Source organism: Dendrobates tinctorius, unplaced genomic scaffold (genome assembly GCF_039654945.1).
Source record: "Dendrobates tinctorius isolate UK_male_01 unplaced genomic scaffold, ASM3965494v1 ptg000063l, whole genome shotgun sequence".
NCBI classification, from domain to species: domain Eukaryota; kingdom Metazoa; phylum Chordata; class Amphibia; order Anura; family Dendrobatidae; genus Dendrobates; species Dendrobates tinctorius.
In genome coordinates, this window is record NW_027361731.1 from 22459026 (window position 1) to 22473920 (window position 14895).

Here is a 14895-nt window from a genome sequence, read left to right on the forward strand (position 1 = left end):
CCACCCACCGTCCGCCCCCATCAACAGCATCTGCTGCTTCTTCCTCCTTCTTCACTGTTGTAAATGTTCTCACACAAGTCTCCGGCCTCAGATCCTCCACTTGTTTACCCACTACGGTTGTGGTGAGTGACAGCCCATCAGCTGTTACGGAAGTGACAATACCTGCTGTTCTTGACAGATCTCAGTGACCAAACACATCACATCTTTCTCAATACATCATAACATCTCTGTCTGCACCTCATTCACAGTCCGGGAGTTTCTTGTGTTCTCCATACTCCACCCTCTCTCCGCACTGGAGGAACACCTTGGTCCTGCAGTTGTGGTCACGTAAAAAATGGTTGCCTCCTAAACATGGCAAAGCTAACAGCTTGAACTTCACTATCTCCAATCTGTTTGCCATGGAAATGCTGCTTTTCCGCCAGGTGTATGCAGTCCTTTTCCGAAACCTTATGGCCATCGCAGTCACACAGTACCAGTTGCCCTGTCGCCTTTAAATATGTAAAAAAGCTTTGCCTGCGCTATGACAGCATGTCGCAGACAACGTTAGCCGATCCTTGAAAAAAATCAATATCTGCCTGTCTGCATTTCACTATTGACTTCTGGGTGGCTGTGGGGACAGGCGTGGAAGGGGCTGCTCTGTAAGTCTTGGAATCCCCAAGTTTTGCAGTGCATTTTGGGATAGAGAAGTAAACCAATACACAGCAGAGGATGGAGGACTAAACTATTAGATGACAGGGTTTAGAAAAGTAAACTACTAAACACCTAGAGTTGGATAACTAAACCACTACATACCAGGGGATGGAGAAATAAACCATTAGACGCCAAGGTGTCAATAGACACCAATTCTTGGCATAACCAAGGCTTGTGGGACAAACCTCTGTATCTAATACTTCATCCACTGCTCTTGCCTCCTCCACCTCTTGTAGGACCTCCACCTGCACCTTCAACCTCTCTGTTAATGAGACACGCATTCCAACATTGAAGAGAGAATCCCCCTTCCTCCGTACTGCGCAGCCAGGTCTCACCACAATCGGGCAGTGTTTTAAATTAATATGTCTTGGAAATCGCAGTCGCACACCTAAAGAATTGTGGACAGCTATCCAGGCCGAGCTTGAACAATGCCAGTCTCCACACAAACTGGATGCAGGGAATAGGCTGTGCGATAATGGTGCACATGCCTTGCATGGCTCACGTCCTCAACCTGGTGGTACAGAAATATCTCTGCCACTATCTGGCATGGATTCGCTGCTGCAGAAAGCACGGTCAATGTGTTGTCACTTCCGCCATTTGCACCACGTAGGTCATCGACTTGAATCGCTACAGAGATCTTCCAGCCTACCGGTTAATCGTTTTATATGCGATCTGCCAACATGTTGCAGTGACTGTGGCAGCAGCGACAAGCACTGGTGCAATATGTCCTTTTGCATAGCCTAGGCCAACATAGTACAGATGTGGTGAAAATCATGCTTACATAGTGAGCACAGATGAAGGACCTTTGCGCCCTTCTGCACAGTTTTGAAATGGCTATTAAGATGGTTTTCTGTTATGAGCTCATTTTCTGCTCCACCAGTTGAGAGTTCTCCTTCCGTTCTCCCTCTGGTGGTGACAGGAGGTTGTGAGGTTGGTTTAAGTGGTAGTGATCTGCCACCTGATGAGAAGGATAACGATTGGATATCTGGAGCATCAGACTGGATATAAGACAGCTGACGCCTTATCCTACTGCTGGTGATTCAGTCTGCTTCTCAGGTCTTGGACTTCAGCTCTCTTCCAGTCTTCTTAAGTTAAGTTTGTTTTTTGCTAATGTTCACACTTGTGCTTGTTGGTCAATTCAGTTTCTTGTGTGGTCAGCTTGCCCCTGCTGGGGCTATGCTGAACTTCCACTCCTGTTTATCTGTATTTGCCATTTTGCCTTTTTGTCCCTTATTAGATTGGCCTCTTTTTGCTCTGTTTCAGAATATTTCAGAGTGCTGATATAGTGGGAGAAGTCTAGTAACTTCAGGGTTAATTTTGCTATCAGACGTGTTAGAAATTATCTTTGGTAGGGTTTTTTTGGCAGATTGCAGACAGTGGCTTTCCTTTCCTGTCCTTTCTAGTTAGTCGGGCCCCATCGTTTGCTCAGCCTATTTTCCTGCCTTTGTTTTGTGTTTTCATCTTGCTTCACCGTCAAAACATGTGTGGGGGCTGTCTTTTCCTTTGGGGTCTGATCTGGGGCAGTTAGTTTTCCCTTTTCTTGCTTTAGGTTTATGTAGTCCTCCGGCAGTGACGAGGCGTCTAGGAACAACGTAGGAATGCTCCACTGCTACTGTTAGTTGTGTGGTTAAGATCAGGGATCTGCATAGTGACCAACCTCTCTGGTTTTCTGGGACTTAGCTTTTGTTGTTCCTCCTCGGTGACCCATTCATAACAGTTTTCACTGACTATGCCATCGTCAGCATCACTATTCCGGTCATCTACATGCTGGAGCACACTTTAAATAGTCTGCGGGAGGTTGTGGTGGTCCCAAAGGAGGAGGAGGAAGATGCGGAAGTGATATCAATATCTCCAATTTCCAAACTGTTGTCGCGCAAGCGGGTGCCATGGGAGGGTGGATTACAGCGATCGAGGGGTGGCTCATGGTACCTGATAAACTGTTAGTGAAGGTACAGGAGCAAAAGAACAAATGAAGGAGGAAAAGGTGATGGGCATGCAACAGTCAGGAGAAGAGAATAATGATCTCCTCTCTGTTATCCGTGGTTGGCGGGAGAGTATATAGGAAGCAAGCCTGTGTGTTACCCTGTCACCATTACACCATGCACTCGGACCTCATGGAAGCGCCCCACATATGAGCGTCTTCTTGCTGCCCTATCTACAACATGATGGCCATATTTTTAGGATTAGAAATAGTGCTGACTACTGGGTTGCCACGCTGTTCGATACAAGAGTACATTTTACTAGATGTTTTCCCCCTCTAATTGGATGCGCATATGCTGCTGGAGTATTGAAACACTCTTGTACACAAAATTAAGAGTGGTTTTCCCCAAGACAGCAGTCACGCACAATTAGTGCATCACAATTACAGAGTTCCAACCCTGGGAACAAGCAAGAACATTAGCATCAGCAGTGTAAGTAGCATAAGCAATTTCTGTGCATCATTTCACATTTTTTAGACTAGCACGTGTACCAGCAGAAGAGAGTGCAAGTGTGACATATGAATGACTGGAGAGGATGGTGCAGGAGTATGTTCAGCTCAGTATCAATACTATCAGGGAAAATGTGGACCCTTTTGCATTTCTGTATTCATTAATGGATGAGTGGCCTACCTTTCATGAAGATGAGCAAGTCATGGATCTCCAATGACTTTTGCAGCCCAATTGCAGACTGGGTAATGGTGTAGTTTTCAGTAGGCTGCGTTGTTTTTGCAATATTGTAGCATGTGACACCTTTGTCGTGGATCTGTGCCTGCTGTTGTTAATGTTGCTAACAATTTTTGGAAATATGGAGATTCTTAAGTTGTGTCTTCATCTGCTGACTTGCCTGTAGTGGAAGGAGTGTCAGAGCCTCATTAAGCAATTTCTACTCTTGGGAAATTGATGACCCTTTAGTGGTGTCTGCCCCTAATGTTTGGAAATGTTGGGTCTTCCACATGTTTGTTGCCTGATTTTGGCAGGGCTCTCAGAGCATCAGGCCTACACCTGTCATTCATCCACCTGTTAATGATCAATGTTTAGGCTAGAAATGCTGGTCCAATCCCTGCCCCAGACCCTGCCCCATTCCTCCATGCATTCAATTATACGATTGGTACTCTGGGTGGGTTGGGCGGTTGGAGAGATAAGGTTTTGTGACAAACTAGGGTTATTCTGGTGCCAACTCTGAGCCCTGTACTGTGTGTCATGTTAAGGTGGAGGAAGAAGAGGAGAGGACACTTATTGCAACGCTTACCATCTGGAGCACATGCTGTTTCTGGCCCTCATTAACAAGGTGACTGTGTGACTGCAAAAGAAAGGGAGTTGAGTATTCTGTCCAGTAACACAAGTTGTCAGTTGTCTTTGGATAGGACGATGTTTGTTCAGTAGAGCTTTCAGCAACATTACAACCTACCCCAAGTAAACCTTGAACACCAAGCCTGTTCCCCCTTCCACCACAACCTTACTTTTTCCCACTCATGTTGGCTGTACCCTTCCCCTTTTTTAACTAGCTGTTTCACAACTCTAGGCCCAGACCTGTAAGTCACCTGTCAATAATTTAATAATCATTATTTATTGGCTGATATAGTGTGGCTAGACCACAGAATTAGCGCAAATGATTAATATGTTGAAATGTGGACTGGTGCCTGCATCAGAGTATTATCCCAAACGACTTTTATTAGTAAAAGTCCTGACTGCAACTCAGTATTACTCCAAATAAATTTGAGTACGAAATGTGGACTGTGGCCTGCACAACACTAGTAGCCATAATGATTTAGATTAGCAAATGGGATCTCCTTCCCCTCATCAAACACGAACCCCCCCAAACCTAGCCCTAGTCCTAATGTCACGACTCAGCTGTCCCTGGTCACCTGACAAGGAGCTGCTTCGCTGTCTCTAACAGTATGGGGTGCCCTAGCTCGCCCTATTCCCTGGATACTGAAGGTGAAGATGCCGGGGCAGCCACCCTTGCCTTACCTCCTGAGTTACCCCTCCGTCTGTTCTCTTCCCCACCCAGGGAAGAGGGGTGCTACCAACCCGACAAACAATGCTATACAAACAAGGGTAAACTGAAAACACCATGCATACAAATATTTACTCACCTATAACAGAGGAATGCATCGGGGAGTGGAGGCCCAAGTAGAGGAAGGAAGGAAATTACCACACTTACAAACCACACAACAGTCACAGATAACTCCTCCAAAACTCCTTCTCATGTGAACACCTCGCCTCCTAAGCCATGAAACAAATGTTAGCTCTGAGGTGTTTTTGAATCAGGACCCAGATTATAAAGGGGATGATAGTGGCTAAGCGAGCACAGCTGAGAGTTCAGAGTTTCCAACATTGTCGATTAACCCCTGTTCTGCCAACAGAAATAAGCACCATTAAAAAGAAGTGCTTTTCAGCACAGGAGTAGGAGCAATCGGACGCTGCGGTCTTCTGGCTACTTTCTGTTGCGGAAATCCTGTGACACCTAACAAAACATTATTGGAAACACGATCATTTACCGAAATCTGCTCAAACTTTTCTTGGGAACACAAATCCGAATTTGAGATTGGCGAACATTTTCCGACAAGTTTGCAGATCTCTTCTCCCTGTATAGTACACTGCACGTTGATGCCTTCCTGGACAATTATTTTTCTTTTTTTTTTTCATGGATTCCTAACAAAATGAGTCCTGTGACCTCACTATAGGCACTGTCTTTTGTCCTCAGAACGGACGGGATCCTGAGATGCCATTTTTTGGCGTCTTATCTGCTGTTTTCCGGTCACTTCTTGTAACTGTTTTGCAGCTTTAGAAACCTGAAGGGGTTAATAGAAGTTAAAAAACTGAACATATGAACAGTGAGTTGTTTTTCATTTTTGTGCATTATGTTCCAACTTCTGCACTTTTTCGAATTGGTTACAGGACATGTCCACCTGAAAAGACACGGTGTGCACATGTCCTTACACTATACCAGCATCACTGCTCCTGTATCTTGTTTTCCCATGGTATTTTGTATGATTCTTCATCAGCTGATCTTCCTTCCATTTAGGATCCTGCCAGATACAATCGGTATAATTATCTTCTAGAAGATTTACTTTAAGCTTTAACAAATGGCTACGGACAAGATGACGGAGAGGATATTACACCTCACCCTAGAGATCCTCTTCCGGCTTACTGGAGAGGTGAGAGATTCTGATGACGTCACATTACATCATTCTTATCTATGGGAATAACAGATGGACAGAACTGGAGAGGTGAGGACTCTGGAAATGTCTGTAGTGAGATTTATTAATGTGTCTCTCCATAACCAGGATTACACTGTAGTGAAGAAGACCTCTAGTGAGCGCTGTCAGGACCCTGTGTCTGAGAGATGGGGAAGACCCCTGAGCCCAATCACAGGGCCTACACCTCACCCCCTGATACGTGACGACATCAATGACCAGAAGATCCTAGAACTCACCTACAAGATGATTGAGCTGCTGACTGGAGAGGTGACACTGCTGGGAATGCTGGGACATTATACAGTAACACTATAAAGGGATCGGGGGGATGACGGTATCATTGTATGTCAGGTTCCTATAAGGTGTCAGGATGTCTCCGTCTATTTCTCCATGGAGGAGTGGGAGTATTTAGAAGGACACAAAGATGTGTACAAAGACGTCATGATGGAGGTTTCCCAGCCCCTCACATCGTCAGGTAATAGACAGGACTAAATACACACGGCCTATAATTATCTGTATGTAAAGAATGAATTCAGTCCCTGTATGTGTTTCCTCCAGATCTATCCAGTAAGAGGACAACACCAGAGAGATGTCCCCGTCCTCTTCTTCCACAGGACTGTAACCAAGAAGATCCCAATGTTCCTCAGGATCATCAGGTAGATGGAGAGAAGGTGTCATGAGATCTCCCCTATGATGTGTAGATGGCTGTGAAGGTCTTGTGCTCAGTCTTGTTTTATCCACCAGTATTATATGTTTTATACTTGTGTAATGAGAGCGGTGGAGATGGCAGGATTAGAGCTGATCATAGATGGGACTTCTCCATCTGTCTGTGACTTTTACAATATTTGTTTCAGGGTGAAGATCTGACCCATATTAATACTACAGAGACATATGTGAGGGGTGATGAGCGGTGTGTAGAGGAGATTCCTACAGATGACTACCCAGGTGAGTAGTGACCACTAAATGCAGAGAAGTCACAGATTCTACTGTAATTACACACGTGGTCAAAACTGTTGGTTCCCCTCGTTTAATGATAGAAAAGCCACAATGGTGACGGAAGTAACTTGAATCTGACAAAAATAATAATTAAAAATCTATGAAGATTAACAAATGAAAGTCAGACATTGCTTTTCAACCATGTTTCCACAGAATTTAAAGAAAAATAAAATGGTCCCCCAGCCTGGTATATTCTCCCCCATCCTGCATGTGCCGCTGTTGTTCTATACAAACAAACTAACAAAAAAAGCAATAAACAATAAAACTTTCCCCCGCTCCCCTGCTACGCGTTGTCTGCATTAAATATTTAAATAAAATGGCGTCAAAGTCAGCGTATGGTCATACCGTGCTATCCGGTGCCATTTTCTTAAGACACTGTGTGTGAATTTGTCTTCAATAAAATAGTGCCGGAGGATCGCGCCATGTACAGGGGCTGACTCCGGCCCAACACTCCTCTTCCAGCCTCACCGGAGCTCACAGTAAGTCCTCACATATTTTGTCAGAGCCTATAGCAATCTCCAGCACCCCACTCCTCCTCCATCCTCGTTGTCGTCCCTGTCACCTCTATTAACGTTGGATGCGTCTTTCTGACTATGGCCACACTGTGCAAGCTCAGTCTATACCGGCTTCAGACAGAAGGATGCATCCAGCACTACATTATAGATACAGTCATGGCCGAAAGCAAATTTTGGCAAAGTGCCAACAATTTTGACTGGCCCAGAGATATGTGTCTGTGTTTCATACGTGTGGCAGCCATGTGCCGCACCAGTATCACACGTACCGGCGCCTGTGAATCAGCAGTACTGTTTGTGCTGATCCCCAGTGCCAGGTGTTGTAGACAGCTCACATCATTGTCCTCTGCTCTGCCTGCAATCAGCGGGGGCAGGGGACAATGTTGAGAGTTGTATTCAGAGTCCGCTGTCTACATAGAGTAAAATTAAGAATAAAATAAAAAATCACATTAAGAGCTCATACTCATCTGTGAGGAAAATGGACGAGTGCAATCTGATAAAACATCAGACCGCACTCTGATCAGTGTTATTCTATGAGCATTCTGCAACTGTCCTTGTATGTTGGACGAAACTTGCCAATGCAAATAAATGGGTGCGAGAAAAAAATGAAACGGCATAGGTTGATGGCAAATTTTATAGACATTGAGCCTTACCCAAGTCCTCCCCTGATGATCTGAAAAGTGAAACGCGTAGGAAGAAGGGAGCGCTATGAATGTGGAGGAACTCATCATCTAAGTGGCTATGGGTGAGATCCTTCCATGGTAAAGTTACATGTACAGACTCTGAAAGCATGAGAAAAGCATATGAAATATATATGAGCAAGGAATTTGTATGTATAAGCAAGAAATCAGAGTCTGAACGATGTGCCACCTGTTTATATAGGTTGACACCAATATTATTTGTATATAAGAACTGTGAGCAGTCAGGGTATATACAGATCAATACATATATAATTACCACATTGATCTCTGATTGATATATGAATTATAGACATATATTTCAACACTCCAAGTTTTCAAAAAAAAAAAAAAAAAAAAAGGTGTGTTTAGTATACTAAACCCTCCATGTTTGAGGGTTTAATCCTCCCACTTCAAATCACTCTACCCTTCATTCTGCCGTACTGCCATTTGTTTAGCAGGTTTGCGCATACGGATGAATATGGAGTCACGATCCTATTCATATTCGTTACCGTATTTAATTATGATGGATACATATGCATAATGGCAGGAACGGATTATATATGCAGACGTGGGTTTTACTGACGCCTTGAGTGTTATTGTCTCTGATACTTGTAAAGCGGTCTTATGTCCATCTTATTGCGCATGACCGGAGGTCCAGCGGCCATCTTAGTTCCGGGCATAATGAGTGGACCGGAAGTATGGTGGCTGAGTATGCTGTTCATGGAACTGCGCATGACCGGAAGTCCCCGCGGCCATTTTGGTCTCGGGTATAATGTGCAAACCGGAAGTATGGCAGCTGGGACCGCGGCGTCCATGATATTATACACCATGAGTGGAATAGGTGCTCATGTAATTGCGCATGACCGGAAGTCCCCGCGGCCATTTTGGGTTTGGGTATAGCGTGCAAACCGGAAGTATGGCAGCTGGGACCGCGGCGTCTGTGATGGTATACACGCCATGAGTGGAACAGATGTAGCAGTCATGGCGCTTAATGTCAGTTATCACAGGTGGCGTTTTAAGGTTCAGTGATTTCCTGTGGCGGATGCTTGAGTGATTTTCAGGTGGGTGTGTTCTATCCTGATTAACAGGCTATATTTAGCCCATTGTTACAAGCTGTCTCACTCCATTGTCACCTAGGAGTGAGCCTAGTTACTATGTGTTAAGTCCAGCACTTGCAGTTAGATCCCCTGAAGAGTCAGTAAATGACGAAACGCGTCGGGATGCATAGGGACATTGCAGGGCTATTTTTGTGAGGGTCAGATGTGGACTGCCCTTGTTAGGGCGGGAGCTATGGGTGTCAGGTTTGTTAGCCCCTACAGGGTTTGATTAGGGTAATTCCCTTTTCCTGACTCGTCTCAACTCCGATGGACATCTGATTATTGGCATCTTCCAGACATATGGGTGAGATCCTTCCTTTATTGAGTACATTTATGGACCACTCTTCTGGTTTTTGATGCCCCTCTTCTATACATGAATGAGTTATTTGTTTTAGTTAAATATGATAGGGGCTACATATGCCTCTGGTCAAATAACCATTCATGATAAGACTGTAGTTGTTATTCACATTGTCTAGTATTGGTCTGTCCAGGTTATGTTACTTTAGGACATGGAATTAGCCACATGTATGTACTTTGGGTGATCTGGGGTGCTAATATAGACAGACACTCCATCGTATAGTCTGTGGCAACTGATTTAGTGGTTTATTTTAATCGCACTTTATCGCTTGGTAGCTTTTATACAATATTAAAAGTTATGTTTTATTATTTTTTCTCTTTTTGCTGATTTGCCATTGGTGTTTAGTATACCCAAATTTTGAACGAAAAAAAAGTGTGAAAAGGAGACTGTGCGTAAAATTGTCTCTGGCTATGAGATCTACACAAAAGCCTTAAATCATAAAATTCGTAAGGGGTATACTGTTTTCCGCCGTTACTAGAGGCGGTTATGGTTGTCGTTTGTGTTTTTCGTTGTTTGTTTTTATGTGCGTGTGCACTTTTAATGGGAATGTTTTTTTAACTTTGGAAATAAAGTAGATTAGTTTTAGGTCTCTAGTTGATACATAACTGGCTCACTGCAATACCTAACAAACAGTCATGTCAGTGTGGCTTGCCCAAAGACACATGGTCCGTGGAAACACACGTGTGCGCAGATCCATTTACTTTAATGAGTTTAACTGTCTCCGGTACGTAAGAACACTGTCACCACACGTACCGGACACACTGGTGTGTAAAGGAGGCCTTTAGGGGGGACTCTCATTTCCAAGATCCAATCCCAAAATATGGTTGCTGTAATAATAGCAAATACCTCAAATTAGAAATGTGGTATAGTTTTCCTGATTCTCTGTCGCTTACGCCATGTCCAGGGCATTGCAGTAGCTTAGGTATCCATGGTTATAACCACTAGCAACTAACCGTCACTATATCAGTGGTAGTAACCATGGATACCTAAGATAATGCAATGCTCTGCACATGGGGTGAGCAACATAGCGAGTCAGAAGAACTATACTACATATTTCCTAATATTATTATTATTATTACACCTACTACATATTGGGTTAGTTGACTAGAGATGGGAATACCCCTTTAAGAATCTTACATGTTGTTATGGTGTATATTTTTATCTGTTGCTATAGATCATAATGTAATAAAGCTTATTTTTAATCCTCTCTTTATTGCTTCAAACTTTTCTGTGTTTGTGTATTATGTTTGTCGATTGTACTTTAGAGGTTCAGTACCATGGGATTTGGGAACAGGTGGCTCACCACTGTCTTAGGTCATAGTTTCATTATACTTTGAGTTGTGTAGAATTGTGTATATAGAAATTATATAAAATATAAGGCATTGATAATGAAAAATAATAAAATCAGTTTTATTCTTGGCAGATGACTGTGGTGTCAAACCAGATACCTATGAAAAGCATGCCATTATTCCAGCTATACCTCCAGCCCTTCAGAGCAAAAATCAATCATCGGAGCCTTTTCAATCAGTCACCTATTTGGATTCATTACAGACTGTTAAGCAAAATGAAAGCTGCAAAAGTGATGTTGAGCATCAAATAATTCCCACAAAGAAGAAAGCATTTTCCTGTTCAGAATGTGGGAAATATTTTCAGTATAAATCTAGATTGCTTACACATGAGAGAATTCACACAGGAGAGAAGCCATTTTCATGTTCAGAATGTGGCAAATGTTTTAAACATAAATCTCTATTGCTTAGACATGAGAGAAGTCACAAAGGAGAAAAGCCATTTTCCTGTTCAGAATGTGGGAAATGTTTTAAACATAAATCTATATTGCTTAGACATGAGAGAATTCACACAGGAGAGAAGCCATTTTCATGTTCAGAATGTGGCAAATGTTTCAACCAGAAAGCACATTTTCTTATGCATCAGCGAAGTCACACAGGAGAGAAGCCATATCCATGTCCAGAATGTGGGAAATGTTATATTCATAAATCAAGTCTTCTCAATCATCAGAGAATTCACACAGGAGAGAAGCCATATTCATGTCCTGAATGTGGGAAATGTTTTATCCAGAAATCAGATCTTCTTAAACATCAAAGAAGTCACACAGGAGAGAAGCCATATTCATGTCCAGAATGTGCGAAACGTTTTAGCCGGAGATCAGATCTTCTTGAGCATCAAAGAATTCACACAGGAGAGAAGCCATATTCATGTCCAGAATGTGGGAAATATTTTAACCAGAAATCACAGTTCCTTATTCATCATCGAATTCACTCCAGGGAAACGCCATATCCATGTCCAGAATGTGGGAAACGTTGTTTCCGGAGATCAGATCTTCTTAAACATCAAATAATTCACACAGGAGAGAAGCCATATTCATGTCCAGAATGTGGGAAATATTTTAACCAGAAATCAAATCTTCTTACACATCAAAGAATTCACACAGGAGAGAAGCCATATTTATGTCCAGAATGTGGGAAATCTTTTAACCAGAAATCACAGTTCCTTATTCATCATCGAATTCACACCGGGGAAACGCCATATCCATGTCCAGAATGTGGGAAATGTTTTTTCCAGAGATCAGATCTTATTAGACATCAAAGAATCCACACAGGGGAGAAGCCATATTCATGTCCAGAATGTGGGAAATGTTTTTTCCAGAGATCAGATCTTATGAGACATCAAAGAATCCACACAGGAGAGAAGCCATAGCCATGTCCAGAATGTGGGAAATGTTTTAGTTCGAGTTCAAAACTTGTTGCATATCAGAGAACTCATGCAGGGTAGAAACCATTTTTTATGTTAAGAATGTGGGAAATGTTATTCCTGGGAATCATATCTTCTTTCTCATCTAAAATCTCATGCAGAGTGTGAAGGGAATTATAAGGTAAATCAATAAGACAGTAGTTACATTTAGTTGGCAAAAGGAGTGAAACTGGATATACCAGTATTGTAAGCACAAAGGGGCTTTTTCTGGAGGTAGGTGTCAATCCTGGCACCTTAGCTCCTGGATTTTCAGCTTAGAGGGGGGATAGCAAATGGTCTGTACTAGAAGGAATATCTCCTATTGTCTGTGTAGGAAGAGACAAGTATTTGAAAGGGCGCAACTTGGCTCATCCCTCCATTCATAGATAGCATTGTTTAACCCATTCCCGACTAGCGCCGTATATATAACGCGCCGCAGGAGTTGTTACCGCAAACTGCCATATAGATATGGTGCTGTGATCAGATAGATGAGCGATCTGTCATTATACAGTTGATGTCCCAACTGGGGACAATGACAAAGAGTAAAAATATTTTTTTTATCACAAAAAAAAGAAATTATTAATCCAATAAATACATTTATTTTAGTTTAAATTAAAATAAAAAGTGCACACATTTGGTATCGCCCCTTCTGGAACCACCTGACCTTTAAAACCGTCACACTGTCCGCTTCAGTGAACACGGTAAAAACAAACAAATGAAGAAAAAACAAGGCAAAAAACTATGCTTTATCATCATATTGCTGGACAAAAAGTGGAAAAATAAGTGATAAAAAGGCAATCTACATAAAAATTGTACAGCTGAAAACGTATTCTTGTCTTACAAAAAACAAGCCGCCATACGGGTCCGTCAGGAGAAAAATAAATAAGTTATAGCTCTCATGATGATAAAGTGATTCTTTTTAGAATAAAATAGCTTTTGTGTAAAAGCACTAAAGCATAAAAGAATATAAATGAGGTATCGCTGTAATCGTACTGACCCGAAGAATAAAACTGCCTTATCAATTTTACTACATGCAGAGCTGCATAAAAAAACCAAAAATATATGCATTCCTTTTTTTTTGTTCATTCTGCCTCCCAAACATTAGAATATAAAGCGATCGCAAAATGTCATATGTCCAAAAATTATACCAGTAAACATCAACTTGTCCTGCAAAAAAACAAGCCCTCTTATAACTCTGTCAGCAAAACTATGGAAAAATTATAGCTCTCAAAATATGGAGATGCAGTTTTTGCAATAAAAAGCGTTCTCTCCAGGAACACTCTACATGATAGCTGACAGATCATGGCACCATCACGAGGGAAACAGATTTGACATTTTACAAGATGCCAGCTTAGGGGACCACGGCCCTAGCTGAAAGAATAAAGATCTGCTCCATTGACCATCACTGTACCATAGATATGTTTGGGGTAGTCAGGATTTGGACCCACCGGTCACCAGAACACCATGGATACGTTTGGGGAAAGCCAGAATTGGCAGCCACCGATCACCTGGCTCCATGGAGATGTTTGGAGAAGCGATGATGTGACCCTCTGGTCACCTGGGCTTGTGCCTCAATGGACTCTCAGCTTCCTAGGCTTGTTGCTACCTCCTCCTTTGCGTTACACAGGTGGGGTAGGCAGCCCTGGAAGCTCTGAAGTCACAGCTGCTCTTATCCTGACGAGTCAGCGGAAGTGTGAAACTGTAATTTTACATCATCTTGGGAATTTTTCTGGGCCTGTTCTATGTTATTTGCCTGTTTTGTGGTTCAATAAAATATTGCCACATTGTTTTACCTTCACCCTGTGCTGTCTGAGTAGCATTATGCCCATGGTCAAAGGAGAGCGGGCGCTCGGTGGGATAATCCTTGGTCCGGGCAGTTTCTGCTAGCTGAATACATCACCCGCTGACCCCTGTGTCTCCACATCTGGTATCGCCGTACTTGCACTTACCCGAAGAAAAAAGTCACCTAATCACTTATACCACATGATGAACAGCATAAAAAAAAATAAAACCAATTCTACACCTGCTGTTGATTTGTTCTTTCTGCCTCCCAAAGATCACAGTAAGGCTTGACTCATATTTATTCTGCGCTCTATGCTGAGCGCTTACACCGGGGTTTACTTGTAAATCTCTGAAAGATGTGATTCAGATGGAACCTCTGTTGGATGATTCCCTATAATGAGGCAGATGGAGTCACTGTGGATGCGGTGTGGCTTCCTTTGATACGGCAGTGTCTATCTTTTTAGTCGTACATAAAAGCACAGTCAATCACAGTTTTGTGCACTTCTGAAAAGAAGGACATCTCCAAACGGAGTCCAGAGTAACTCTGCTGCTGCATTATAGTGAATAACTTGGAGGTTTCATCTGAATCCTGTCACTCAGTGTTTTAGATGTAAAGTGTAAGTGCTCAGTGCAGAGCACTGGATAAATGTGATCCCAAATGTTATGGAAAATGTTCCCTACAAAACCTTCAAATCAATCCACAAAAAGCAAGTCCTCACTCAGGTCCATCACCTGTAAATGGAAATCTAGGTGGCTTCCATGTTACTGGTAGCACAAAGGCTCTGGAAAAGTGCTTTGGCTCCTTGCCTCCCAAAAGAACGTCAGCAAATTCTGCGCCCCCAAATCCAAATGC

The 14895-nt window shown here is 42.7% G+C and overlaps 1 pseudogene; it reads left to right on the forward strand.

The window, feature by feature from the left end:
* Positions 1-14058, forward strand: part of LOC141094359 (uncharacterized) — a 108667-nt pseudogene extending 94609 nt beyond the window's left edge.
* The last annotated feature ends 837 nt before the right edge of the window (positions 14059-14895 follow it).